The 13,573-nt window shown below is 35.8% G+C and overlaps 1 protein-coding gene across 3 annotated transcripts in view; it reads left to right on the forward strand.

The window, feature by feature from the left end:
- The window catches only part of TPK1 (thiamin pyrophosphokinase 1), a 504,980-nt gene that overhangs the window by 372,768 nt on the left and 118,639 nt on the right, over positions 1 to 13,573 (forward strand). The window lies entirely within an intron of this gene.

Consider the following 13,573-nt stretch of genomic DNA (forward strand, 5'->3'; position numbering starts at 1 on the left):
TTCCCAGAATTTCCCCCGAAGCCATTAATTGTAATGTCCTTATAGTCTCCTTTCAGAGATCTTATTCTAGGTATCATATATGTTACATGTTTTTTTTTAAATTTCAATCTCTTAATCAAATGTCATAAGTCATTCTGAAAGTTCTTGTGACAATTTTGTTCTCTCTTCAAGGGGTTTTGTTAGTATTGCTATGTTATTTATTTTATTTTCCCCCTGATGAGGTATGGGGATTTTTGAAGGCAGAAATAAGGAGGGAAAACATTTGAAACATGAGAAATAACAGTGCACAAGCATAGAGATGACAGATGGAATGCTTTGTGAGATGAATAGCAAGAAGTCCAGCTTAAATGGACTATAGAGTCTGGGTAAGAGTAGTGATGTATAATTAGTTTTATGGGGTCAGATTTTGAAGGACTTTAAAACTAGACGGAGGAATTTACATTTTATTCTAATGGCAACAGAGAGTCCCTGGAATTTATTGAATATATATATATGCATATATATATATATATATGGTCAAACCACAATCTTTATAGTCACCCATTTTTGCAAGTACAATTTCATCCTCAACTCCTTACTTGATATATACAATCAGTCATCTGACCTTGTTTCTATTTCCACAATATTTTTCATCTATGTTCCCTTTTTTCCATTTTTACCACTACCACTGCACTAGTTCAGGTTCTCATCATCTCTTCCCTAGACTTTGGTAATTGCAAGAGATGTCATGGAAGTAAAAACTGAGAGATTTGGCCATTCATTCAATATGGGAGGTTAATGATTTAAGGAAGATTTTGAGTTTGTGAACCTGAGGGAGTGGAAGGTTGATGCTTCTCAGACAGAATAGAGAAGTTTGGAAGAGAGGCAAGTCTTAGGGGGAAAAGATAATAATGAGTTATGTTTTCAACATGTTGAATGTGACATATTTCAAAAACATTCAGTTAAAAATATCTAATAGATGGTTGCTAATTCAGGACTGTAGTTCCTGAGAGACTGTGGCAAAATGGATAGATCTGGGAGTCATTTGTATAGAGGTACTAATTAAATCCATGGGGGCTGTTAAGGTAACCTAGTGAAATAATTCAGAGTTAAGAGAAGAAGGTTGAGGGTAAATGTACCTAAGTTTAGAAGAGGTGATTTGAATGAAGCTCCAGTAAAGAAGAATGAGAAAAAAATTATGAATTAAGTAAAAGTTGAATGGGGGAAGGAACATATTTATTTGAAATAGGAAACTGAGGTGAGATTGAAGATGTGAGAGGAAAAGATGGAATGGGATCCTTTTTGTCAAATGTCATCTCTTCTTCACCCGATGGATTCTTAATAACACTCAACCTATGTTTCCCGTGTTATAAGTCAGTGTTAAGAGTATTTGTTCCACTCAATAAACATTTATTAGAGACTAATTATCTTCTAAAATGATTTCCTACCTTATTTCTTTAGAACATTAACTCCTTATATTCCAAATGCCAGAAGTGAAAATCAGAGGAAAATTGTTTCTGTGTAGTATAGTAGAAAGGATAAGGGCCATTTTTGCCACTTCCAATCTACATATGCCTAACTATACGATAAAAATAATGATGAGATAGCTAACATTTATGTAAAATTTGAATGTGTGGAAAGTGCTCTATATGATATTATCTCATTTTACTTGATCCTTAAAATACCCTTTTGGGGTATGTTAAAGTTCATTTTCCTGAAAAATGTTTAATTCTTGTCCCAACCAAATATTTCATTGATAGCCATGCTCATTTTTTCTATAAACAAATAAAAAATCTGTTCTCTAAAAAGAATTGGGCACACTAACTACATCCCAGGAGTATTATTTAGCATAAGAGAAAAAAATACTAGATACCCACTGCTCCATAAACCATTCCATACATTTTCTGCAATGCATTCTTCAGATGTGGGAACAGTGTACGTTGCTTATTTGGACAGGAAAATAATTGGAACAATTCGAGTGGTTCTCTCCCCCACCATTCAGCCTGGATGCACTGCCAAGAAGCTCCTCAGTTAACTGCAGAGCTCTTCCCTTGTGGGCCTCCTGATGAATAGCTAATCTAGAGGAAGGAGGAGTCTGATGGAGGAAACTGCTTGTACTCACAATAATCTTGGTAGCTGATTACCTACTGTAGGAGTAGCTCTACATGCTGATATATTACTTTGCAGAAGAATTGAGTGCAGTTAGTAAAAGTAACCTAAAGAGAAAGTTGAAATATTTATTGAAGATACTCATTTTACCAGCCACACATTTTCAAATGATGAGAAACTTCTTGTGGAGGATGGGAGGAAGGTAATGGTAGGAGGGAATCTATCTATTCAATGTGCCTCTGATTTTTTTTCCACCAGTCCTGAAAAGAATAAGTCTTGTGTTTCTTTTGAACTAGAACCAGTTATGGATACCCAATTTAGAATTACTAGAATCATAGCTTCAGTAGAAGGATCAAATTTGCAAAACAAAATTTAGACAGGTTATTATTCTAAAAGGATTTCTCAGAACTTTTCTCAAAGAATTTAAAGTATATGCCCATACATCCCATTGCCCCTTCTTCCTCTCCCTTCCTTACCCACACACCAAGTGGGATTTCTCCCCCCAGAGACATCTCACAAAATGTAGAACATTTTAAAAGTTAAACATTAAGCTAGGAACTCTCAGCAACATAAATATGATATTTCTTTCCCAAGAGACCTTACAGTTTAAACCAGAGGACAAAAATATAAACATATAAATGAAGTCAGTTTTTCAACTTTAATTTTTCAAAAGGCGTTTCAATTATTTTCTTTTAATGTTTTACATTAGTAATTAGGGCAGTATTTTATTTTTTTTCCCTTCAAAGCTATTGAGGCAAAAGAAAGGAAGCTACATAGATCGAGACACCAGAGGTGCCAACAAATATTAAGAACTATCCACTATGTGCATGACATTGTTCTAGGTGCCAAGGATACAATAGTCTGTCAATACCTACGATGTGCCTGTCACTGTGCTAAGTGCTTTGGGATTCAAATAGGAAAAAGAAAGTTAAATCCTGTCCTCAAGCTACAGTCTGATGAAGGAAAGACAGCACAATTAAAGGAAGCTGAAATGGGAAGGAAGAAAGAAGGCAAAAGGGGAAGGAAGGTGGAGAATCATTGGAGAAACTTAAAGTGCAACTATGTGAAAAATGAAGAGGTGGTTTGGCCTGGAAGCCCTCCTTAAATGAAGATATTGAGAGGAGCTCTTCTGTGAGCTGTCCAGTCAGAGGAGACTCAATCAGAGGAGCCATAGAGTACTGATCGAGCAAGGCCTATGTAATGTTACTTAATGATGAAGTTCCTGGGGAGAGTTGGGGGAGGCATGGTAGAAAAATCCAAAGGGTTGTAGCCAAGTGGGAAATAAGATGATACAACCATGTGTTCCCCTCATGAATGAAAGGAAAAATATTATCAAGTGCCTTTTAAATGCTAGGCATTGTGCTAGGCTCTTGAGGTATAAAGATAAAAGTGATACTATACTTTCTTTAAATTAATGTATATTCTAGTGGGGTCATGACCAGGAAAGAGTGTTTCCATCTGAGTAAACTCAGGAAAGTTGAGTGGGGGCATAAGATAGTTAGTAAGTTTACATTTTTGCTGGTATATTATCAGGGATAGAAATAAGTAAATACAAGATTATTAGAGATGAGAGAAACCACTTACAACTGGGAAATTAGATAAGGTTATGAAGAAATGGTACCTGAATTGAACATTGAATTAAAATAAAGATTATAAAAGTGGAATTGAGAAAGTCATGCATTCAAGGCATGGGATGTGTGTGTGTGTTTTTTTAAATTGAGTTGAATAACATTCCTACTCCCCCCACACACACACCAGATTACATGTCAGTACAATTTTTAATAATTGTTTTCTGTAGCAATCCATATTCTTTCTCCCTCTTCCCCTCCCCTTTCCCCAAGAAGGCAGGTAATATCTTATAGATCATATGTATATTAGCGTACAATATATGTTTCCATGTTTGTCACTTTGGGAAAGAAGACTAATTGCTTACACTAGAGAAAAATTTAGGGAGGATATAAAGTGAATAATGGTATGCTTTAATCAGCATTCAGACTCCATCGGTTCCTTTTATGACAGTGGATAGACTTTCTTGTAGCGAGTCCCTTGGAGCTGTCCTGGATCCTTGCCTGGTGATAATAGTTCAGTCATTCACAGTTGATCATCTTACAGTGTTACTGTTACTATATACAGTGTTCTTCTGGTTCTGCTTGCTTCATTTTGCATCACTTCAGATAAATCTTTCCAGGTTTTTTGTCATCATCTTGTTTGCCATTTCTTATGGCATGACAGTTTTCCTTTTTTTTTTTTTTCATGTTAGTCATTCCCCAGTTGATGGATATTTCTCCATTTTCCAATTCTTTGCTGGCATGGGATATTATGGGACAGACCGACCTAGTGGGAAGAACTTTAGTCTCATACTCAGTATTTTTGACTGTGAAAGCAGTCCTAGCATTGTGACTCTGGATGGATGATGATTCTTCTCTTTGCCTTCTTTTTCCCATCTATAAAATGAGGGTGACAGTTATAGTACCTATCTCACAGAGGAGCTATGAAGAAAATGCTTTTTAGTCTATAGAAATGTGTTTTTTAAGTTCTTTATAAATATGATTTATAGAGAAGTGGCAGGAAAAGGAAGTCAGGAGGTCAATAACCTAGTCAGTATCACTCTTTTGCTTGAAAACAAATTAGTTTTGTAGAGGGGATAGAGAAGAGGTTTTCAAAGATATTCTCATACTTAAAGCTGCCAAATCCTTGTTTTACTCCCAGATTTAGCTCAGGAGCTACCATCTGCAGGAAGCCTTCCTTGTTCTTCTCTTTCTTCTATGTGTACATATGATATTCCCTCCCTCACAGCACAAGGATAATAATGAATATTATTATAATTATTATTGTTACAGTAACAATAACTAGCATTGATATAGTTTTTTAAAGTTTTCAAAGCTTTTACAATTATTGTTTCAATTTATCCTCAAAATAACTCTCAAAGGTAGTTTTTATTATCCTCATTTTACATATGAGGAAACTGATTCAGATTGATGTTAAGTTACTTGCTGAGGGTCATATATACACAGCTACTCATTGAGGTCAAATTGGATCTCACTTCTTCCTGATTCCAGGTCTACTGCACCATGTAGCTGGCCCTTGAAGGCAGCTCCTTGGTGATGGTTTTTTTGTTTTTGTTTCTGTTTTTCTATCCCAACCCATAGGACAGTTGCTTGTACTGTTAGTTACTTAATAAATATTTGTTGAATTAAATTAAATTGAGAAAGTTCTCAAAACTACTCACATTTCCCTTTCTGTCAGCAGACTTTGTTAACTTATAAATCTAGTTCACATCAGGAATGGGATTCCTGTGACTAAAGGCATTTGCAAAACGTCCAGGCAGCTGTGGGACTACCTTTAGGATCAGAGAATCATAGAATCTCTCCTTTGGAAGCAAAATCAGATTGTGGAGTTCAGTCTGGATAAGAAAACATAATCTTCCAGCCCCTTCCCACGGCCTCCCATATTTAATGGTGATCCAGTTTTGATTAAAGACCTCCAAAGAGGGGAAACACCTCTTCCTAGAACTGAAGTTAAAAGGTGAAAACCTGACAGTTGAGTTTCTAAACAATCCAGACCAACAAGCATTTCATATATATACCAGAGGATTCCTGTAGTTCAACAAGCTATTGAAATGTGCAAATGAAATCACAGGACACCCCAAATATAATGCAAAAAATATTATTTTCACTAATATTCTCAAGCAGTCAATATGAAACAAGAATTAGCACTGTCAAAAAACATTGACTCTCTCAATGACACACCGCCCATAACCAATGTGTTGCCAAGAGCTGGTGATTCTACCTTTGTAAAATCTCTCTTATCTCTTCTCTCCCATGACTGCAATGCCTTCTAATTTAGTCCTCCTTGCTCAAATCTCTTTCCACTCTAATCTACTGTCAGGTCCAACCATGTCACTTCCCTATTTAATCCATCCCAGTGATTGTCCTCAGCAATGAAATCAAATACAAAAAATCTTCGACCTATCTTTTATCTTCTTACAGCTTACTTGCCCCACTTATTCTGTGGTCCAGGGACACTGACCTCTTTGCTGTTTCTTGAACATGAGTCTCTCTTTCCTGACTTGAAGCACTTTCACTGTCTTCATGCCTAGAATTTTCTTCCTCCTCATCTACATCTCCTGCCCTCCTTCAAGTCCCACTTAACATTTCACTGTCTATAAGAAGCCTTTCCAGATCATCCTCATGGCTAGAGGCCCCCTGTGTTGTTTACTTCTTATTTATCATGTATATGCCTTACTTTTACATAGTAGTTGGTATGTTGTCTCCCTTATTAGAGTTTGAAATCCTTGGCAAGCAAGATCTATTTTTTGTTTTTGTATCCCTTAGTGCTTAGTGCATTGCTAATCACATAGTAAGAAATTAATAAATGCTTGATTGTTGACTGACCAGATGAATCCACCTATTCAGGAAAATGTGATATGGACTTTTATTCTTCTTGCTGCCCCTTCCTCTGGTTCCGTGGTTCTGTGGTTCCCCATGAGAGTTGCTGATAAAATAATTTAGGGACTAGGGACACATAGCACAGGATGATCTCCAAACTTTTAACTTTGTATGTATTTCAGCTGTGCATAGTGAGCCTTGACTCCTACTAAAGCCAACTACAGACCAGAGATTTGGGGTGTAATGAGCTGGAAGGTATAAGACGAACATTCTCTAGCATCCTGATTACATGGATAGATTAGATGGACGCCTGCCTCATAAGTTTGTCATTATTGTGAAAACTTTCAATCTTCTGTTCTTCAACATCAAATTAAAATTCAAACAAGTTTATACAACCTTGTATTTTCAGTTGCATTCTTGATCTTTTACAAAGTACATTTGGATATTTTAGCTTGAAAAGCACCAACAATTGGGAAAATTGCTATCAGAATGAAATACTGCCTGGAAGGATTTAAACATGTAAGGAAAACTGGCATGTGAATGCTTAGAGCTTTTGTCTTAGTATTTTAAATATAATTGCCTGCAGTGACCTTTGTCTTTTCACACTTTTGATTCATGTTATGAGTTATTCAGTATTCCATGTATTCTGCCAGCTAGCTTGACTCTGATGGCTAGAGAAAAGTTTCATCATAGTGCCTCCACTCAACAGTTACCATTTTAACACATTTTTGTGAACAGTGCTGTATTCGAGCTTTTATCAGTGCTCATTCTGATATTTTTAGGTTAAAAATAATAGATTCATCAACTTTTTTTCTTTTCTTTTTTAAAATTTTTATTTGATTTTGAATATTTTCCCATAGTTACATATTTCATGTTCTTTCCCTCTTCCCCAAGCCCTCCCACCCTCCTTTAGCCAATGCACAATTCCACTGGGTTTTATATGCGTCATTTCATCAACTTTTTCTGAATGACACTGAGACCACTTCGTTTAACTCTACTCAAACACTGATTAAGACCCTACTATGTTCTAAGCCTAAAAAGGACCAATTTCAGGGTAAAATTCCTTGTCTTTTTTCAAAACCTTCTTATCCATTGGCTTCAAAGAGAGCTCTAAGCATAAGGAGAGGAACAGAATAGAACCTATAAAATGATTCATGAGAAAGGATGGATATAATTGATTATTTAATATATCTGTAGTCTCTAGTAATGGCATAAATCCCCAAAGAAGTTCTGAGTTGTCAGACTGTATGCCTGCTTTTGTCAAAAGCATATAGGCTGGCTTATATTATGAGGTCTTCAAACAGGAAAACTAGGAAGTAATCTGCATAAGGAATGGAATAAATTGTTCTCTAAAACTATCCCTCTACTCACCCAGGGTGGGGGGAACTTCCCACAATAGAACCCATGTGCATGATATTGTCCTCTTTGTTCCCCCCTTTGACAACAGGCTAAAAATCCTTGAAGTCTCAAATCATCAGGATCTGGCTCAGTACACCGTCTTTTTTAGAGAAAGACAGAACGCTTTTGATTGAATGCTGGCCAAGAGCTGCCTGTAACCAAGCTAGGAAGCCAACTCACAAATGACAATGTCTGATGAATCTTATAATAACAGAGAGAAAGAATGATTTGACAGACTGAAAAAGAAGCTTACTTAATAGTATCTCTTTTAAATAACTAATTGAAAATGCATTGATGGTGGTGGTCACAATAATAATAATAATAATAACAATAATAATAATAATAATAACATCTATATATTGCCCACAATTGCCAGGTACTGTGCCAAGTGCCTCACAAACATAATCTTATTTGATCCTCACAACAATCCTGGAAGGTAAATGTTATTTTGCAGTTAAGGAAACTGAGGCAAAGATCAAATGATTTACCCAGAGTCACACAAGTAGTAAATGCCAAAGGCTGGATTTGAACTTAGGTCTTTATTATTCTAAGCTCAATGTTCAACCTCCTCTGTCACCTGGCTGTCTCTTTTACGTTATCTCTAACAGTTTGCGGTGGACTCTCCTTGTACATTTTTGAAAAGAGAAAAGATTCTTGCAACTCTAATCTCCATTCACTAGAAAGATCTCCTTTTGGTAAAAAAATTCTAAATGAAATTAGCTAATGCATGGTAAAATGGAGTGTTGCAATGTTGTTAAAATGAGAGAAAAGGTTTTGTTTGTTTTACATTTTTAAAAAAATAAGTCTAAATTGATATTTCAACTCAATTCAATTAGCACAAATTTGAGAAACCTTCTAATTAAAGGCAGATAATAAAATCCTTGGGAAAGGGCAGGGGTTGGGGAGCAGCTTGATGGCGTTCATCTTCCTGAGTTCAAATCTGGCCTCAGACACTTAGCTGTATGAAACTTAGCAAGTCACTTAATGCTATTTGACTCAGTTTCCTCATCTGTAAAATTAGCTGGAGAAGGAAATGGCAAACCATTCCAGTATCTTTGCCAAGAAAACTCCAAATGGAGTCATGAAGAGTGAGAAGCAAAAGCCTTGAGAACAATTCTCAACCTGTCACTTCCTAAGCTTTCCCAGACCTCAATTTTCAAACTATTTACTTTATTCATGTTATTTCTTCCTGACTAGTAGTGCTACATGTTCCAAGCAGCCTTTGTGTTTGGGTTTCTCTTATCTGTACCCTGCCCATTTTTTCCTGTCATGGATATTAATACCAGCCTATAACCTGAGGTTCTAAAAAAAATCTGTTAACTAATAAAATGACTTGTGAAAACATTTAATTGCTTCATAACCTATATAATTGTTCACAGAAAGTCCAGAAGGCCACACACATACACATAACTCTCTACCACCATGTATATGCATATACATTCTTATGACCTTGTTGTCTACATTGGCTGTATGTATCAGCAGAGTAGAATTTTCATCCCTTATTTAGATTCTGTAGCATTTAAAATTTTTAAATAGTTACATAGAGAGCTTGTAATGTAATTCTGCCTTCTTTACACCAGTGTTAAATCAATTTGTGACAAAAGGGGGAAAAGGAGATTTTATTTTGAGCATTACCTTCTTCCCTAGATGACATCACCTGAGACTTGTGAGCCACACTCTCAGAGAAAAACCCAATTGACTTAATCTAATCTTATCAGTGGTTACCTTCCTTTTCTAACCTGGTTCTTCCAGCTAACTAGATAAGTACCATGTAGCAGGAGTATACAGACAGGGCACTGCGTCTTTCTTGGAGGACTAACTATGAAACACATATACTCATATTACAGGGACAGGAGGAGGTGAGATCCTAAAACTTTCCAAGTGGTGAATTTCCTGTATCTAATGATCCAAAGTAATTTCATCTTTATGACACTTCACAGAGCTTTTGCTCTAAGAATATAGATTATCAGCATCAGGAAAACCTGAAATGGATACATAATTCAATAGTCTTACAACCTAGGCGAGTTTCTATGGGTCAGAGGGGAGAACTGAAGGTTAGAGGACACCAGCAGATGAGTACATATGTGAGGTGTATTGCCTCAGTTCCTGTTCTTTCTCCCTGAAAATTTATTTGTGAGTCAACTGTACTCATGACATATTTGTGGTGGATATGATTTCAGTGTTTACTACCTGTCAAGGGGCTCCATGGTGAAGTGGGTATAGAGGGAGAGTAACCTGCTGTTTGCTTTGCTAACGTTTTCAATCCAGCCCAACAAAATTAAATTAAAGTGTTTATTTGTTATAAGGCTTTGCACCAGGTGTTTATATGTCAACAAGGAAAAGAGCCAGAAAACTTACATTTTGGGAAGGAAGGGAGTGGCTCATAATTATATAGATGACTATATACATGATAATTTCAGGAAGGAGAAAGCATTCATGGATGATGACTAATGATCAAGAATATTTATACATATTTAATCAAAAATAAAAAAAGAACCAGTTCCTAATCATAGGACCTAAATCTACCTTCCTTGTTCATGCATTATATAAGCACTTGGCAGTATCAACACTTAAGAAGGGCAGAGCCTGTCTCTTGTATTTTTAATATAACACATACCACACTGTGAGCACTCAATAAATATTCATTGATGGTGATGCTAGCCTCATTTCAGCCTCATAGCACCACAAAACCAACAGGAGACAGACAGTATGTTAGGATTTGGTTTAACTAGGTCTGTGATTTCATATTGGCTTCCTGCAGGGTTAAAGATAAAAAAGGGTTTCAGGGAAGAAAAATGAATAAAAGCAGATTCCTTCCTATTTCCATATCCTTTGGGACAGGGATGGAGATGGTGCTAGTAGCAAAGAAGTCTTCCTTTTTAAAGACTAGCCTGAAGACCAGTGGTTTCTTTCTTTTCAAGGCCAGACGTTCCTAAAATAAGATTCAAAAATATTTGCTTGAGGAATCTGTTAATATTGGAATGTGTAAATTGTTATACTGGCACTGTTTTAAAAAAAAGGATTCAATGAAGGGAGGAAGGAAACAGAATGAAGAAAAGAAGGAAGAAGAGAAACCAAAGAGAGAAATAAAGGACAAATCTTAAGCTTAAAGAGAAATACCCATTATACTAATCACTAATTAAATACATTTTTATCATTACTCTTAAACTTTCACCTTTTAGAAATTTTATTTGAAATGAGGATTAAATAAGCATACTATTTTTTCCATTTTAGCTAACATTTCCTTTTCAAATCCATTTTTTTACAAAAACACAAATTTGTCCAAAAAAGCAGAAATCAGCAATTTTGTAATCATCTCTTTTAAAATAATGGAAGTTCAATATCTACTTAATCCTTTCTTCAAATCACTTATTCCATGCAACTCCTATGTATGAACTTTATTTGATCTTTCTTAATTAAACACTTAAATAAAATTAGAAAATATATGATATAGGAGGAGAAAATGGCTAGATAATATAGCATTGCCTTTTTATTAGTCTGAATGCCTTATATTACAAATAACCTTGAGTCATTTTTACAGCAGAGATATCAGTATCAAACCACATGAGGGCATTAGGGTCCAATGTCTTAGCACACAGGGAAGACAAGATTCAACTGAAATAAAAATAGCATGTTTCACATAGAGGAAATCATAGCACACAATCACAGAATCTCAGACTTTCAAAGAACCCTTGTGACTACCTAGGCTAATTGTTACCTAACTGAAAACCCCTCTATGATATATACCAAGTAAGTGGGCATCGGGTCTTCTAAAGAATTCTAGTGAGGGGATCTCATCACCCAAAGAAGTCGTCCCCCTCACGTCAAGTCATCAAGCTGAAATCCACCCGTCACTCCCATTCAGTGCCTAATTTCTGTCTTCTGGCATATGAAGGACAAGTCTAATTCCTCTTCTTCATGAGAGCCCTTCTGTTATTTAAAGACAACTTGACAGTTGCCCTCTCTGAGTCTTCTCTTCTTCAGATTTAATATTCCCAACTGCTTCAATGGATCCTCAAGGGAAAGACTCTTGAATCATGGTCCTATCCCCAATCCTTGGGATGCCCTCTTAATACTCCCCCAACCAGTGTAAGTCACAACCTTATCTATAATTTATAGTATTAGCTGCTTAGAGCACTGAGAGTTAAAGTGACTTATTCAGGGTCATACAGTCTAGATGTGTCAAAGGTAGGACTTTAAACTCAAGTCGTCCTGGCATCAAGACCAGCGTTCTATTCACCTCTCCACCCTACCTCTCTCTAACTTATCCATATTCTTCCCAAATATAATGCCTGGAACTAATTATGTGCTCTGGATGCTATCTAACCCACATGGAGTATTATGGGGCTTTCAACCCTGCCTTATTTTGAGGAACAGAACTTTTCTTTTAATATAGTCTTTATGAATGCACTTATTCTTTTGGCTGTTCCATTGCACAGTTTACTCATTAAGTTTACAATCCATTAAAATTAGATCCATAACTTTTTGAGATTAACTGTTACATGGCTACTTTCTCCGAATCCCAGTATGCTTGTTTATGAAGTTAACTTTTTTTTTTTAATTTCAGTAAAAAAATTTTAGGCTTGTCCCAGTTAAATATCCTTTCATTGTTGTAGCTTGTCAAGATCTTTTTTGCATCACAAATGTTACCTATTTTATTAGCTTTCCCCTATAGATTTGTTTTCCTTACCAAAACCAGATTAGTAAACATTTATTAAGTATATGCAAGTCATTATGCTAGGTACCCAGGATTCAAAGACAAAAAACACGCCCTGAACTCAGGAACTTACCTGTGCTTTATGTGATAAAACATAGAGATTAACAGATGGCAAATAATCTTAGAGAAGAGACAACATTAACCACTAGAGAATGCATAGGGAAAGGGAATTAGGAAAAGTCTTTTCTAGGAAGAGATAACAGAGGCTCAGCCTTGAAGGAAGATTAGGGTTCTAATAGACATAGGTGAGGAGGGGGAATGCGTTCCAAGAATGGAGGACCAACTCAGCAAAGGCACATAAATGAGATGATGTATGTGTGAGAATTTATTTTTCCTATGTTGTAGTAATTCCTATATATATATGTATATTAGGGATAGTTACTGTGTGTTTATTTCTGTGTCTGGAATCTGCTACTGTCTAGTCTGCTACTTTATGTGTTTTCTTTGACCTTGGGAATCCCAAGAAATGTCTTCTTTTTCAGCAGAATTTATTTACTAATTGAAGGGGACACGGGTTCTTTTCCTGTGTATATGTTCCCAATGATGTAGGGATGGGAAGGGGTAGATGGGTTGATAGTCTACCTCTTAATTCAATTAATTAAAGAAGTATTGAAGGAAAATTGTGAGTCGTGTAACCATGGAAAAATATAATAAATAAAAATTTTTAAGTAAGAAAAAGATATCTTGAGATTTGTCAAAGAAAGGGCTGAACAATGAGTTCCTAGAAATCTATTTATTAGACTACCTAAGACAGAGCAGATTGTCCCTTGTCATAAGACAACCACGGAAACCAATATAACTGTATTGATTATGATGCTGGCCTAACCAATGAACCTGATATAATCAAAAAAAACATATTCTTACCCCAAAATAAGTCTCTTGAGATAATTTTAATCATAATATACACTAAAAAAGAGCAAGTAGACTTTCTAACCTAAATAGTAGTGTTTTTACATGGTAGATTCAGCAGGCATTTATTTAC

This window comes from Gracilinanus agilis, chromosome 5 (assembly GCF_016433145.1).
Source record: "Gracilinanus agilis isolate LMUSP501 chromosome 5, AgileGrace, whole genome shotgun sequence".
Taxonomy (NCBI): domain Eukaryota; kingdom Metazoa; phylum Chordata; class Mammalia; order Didelphimorphia; family Didelphidae; genus Gracilinanus; species Gracilinanus agilis.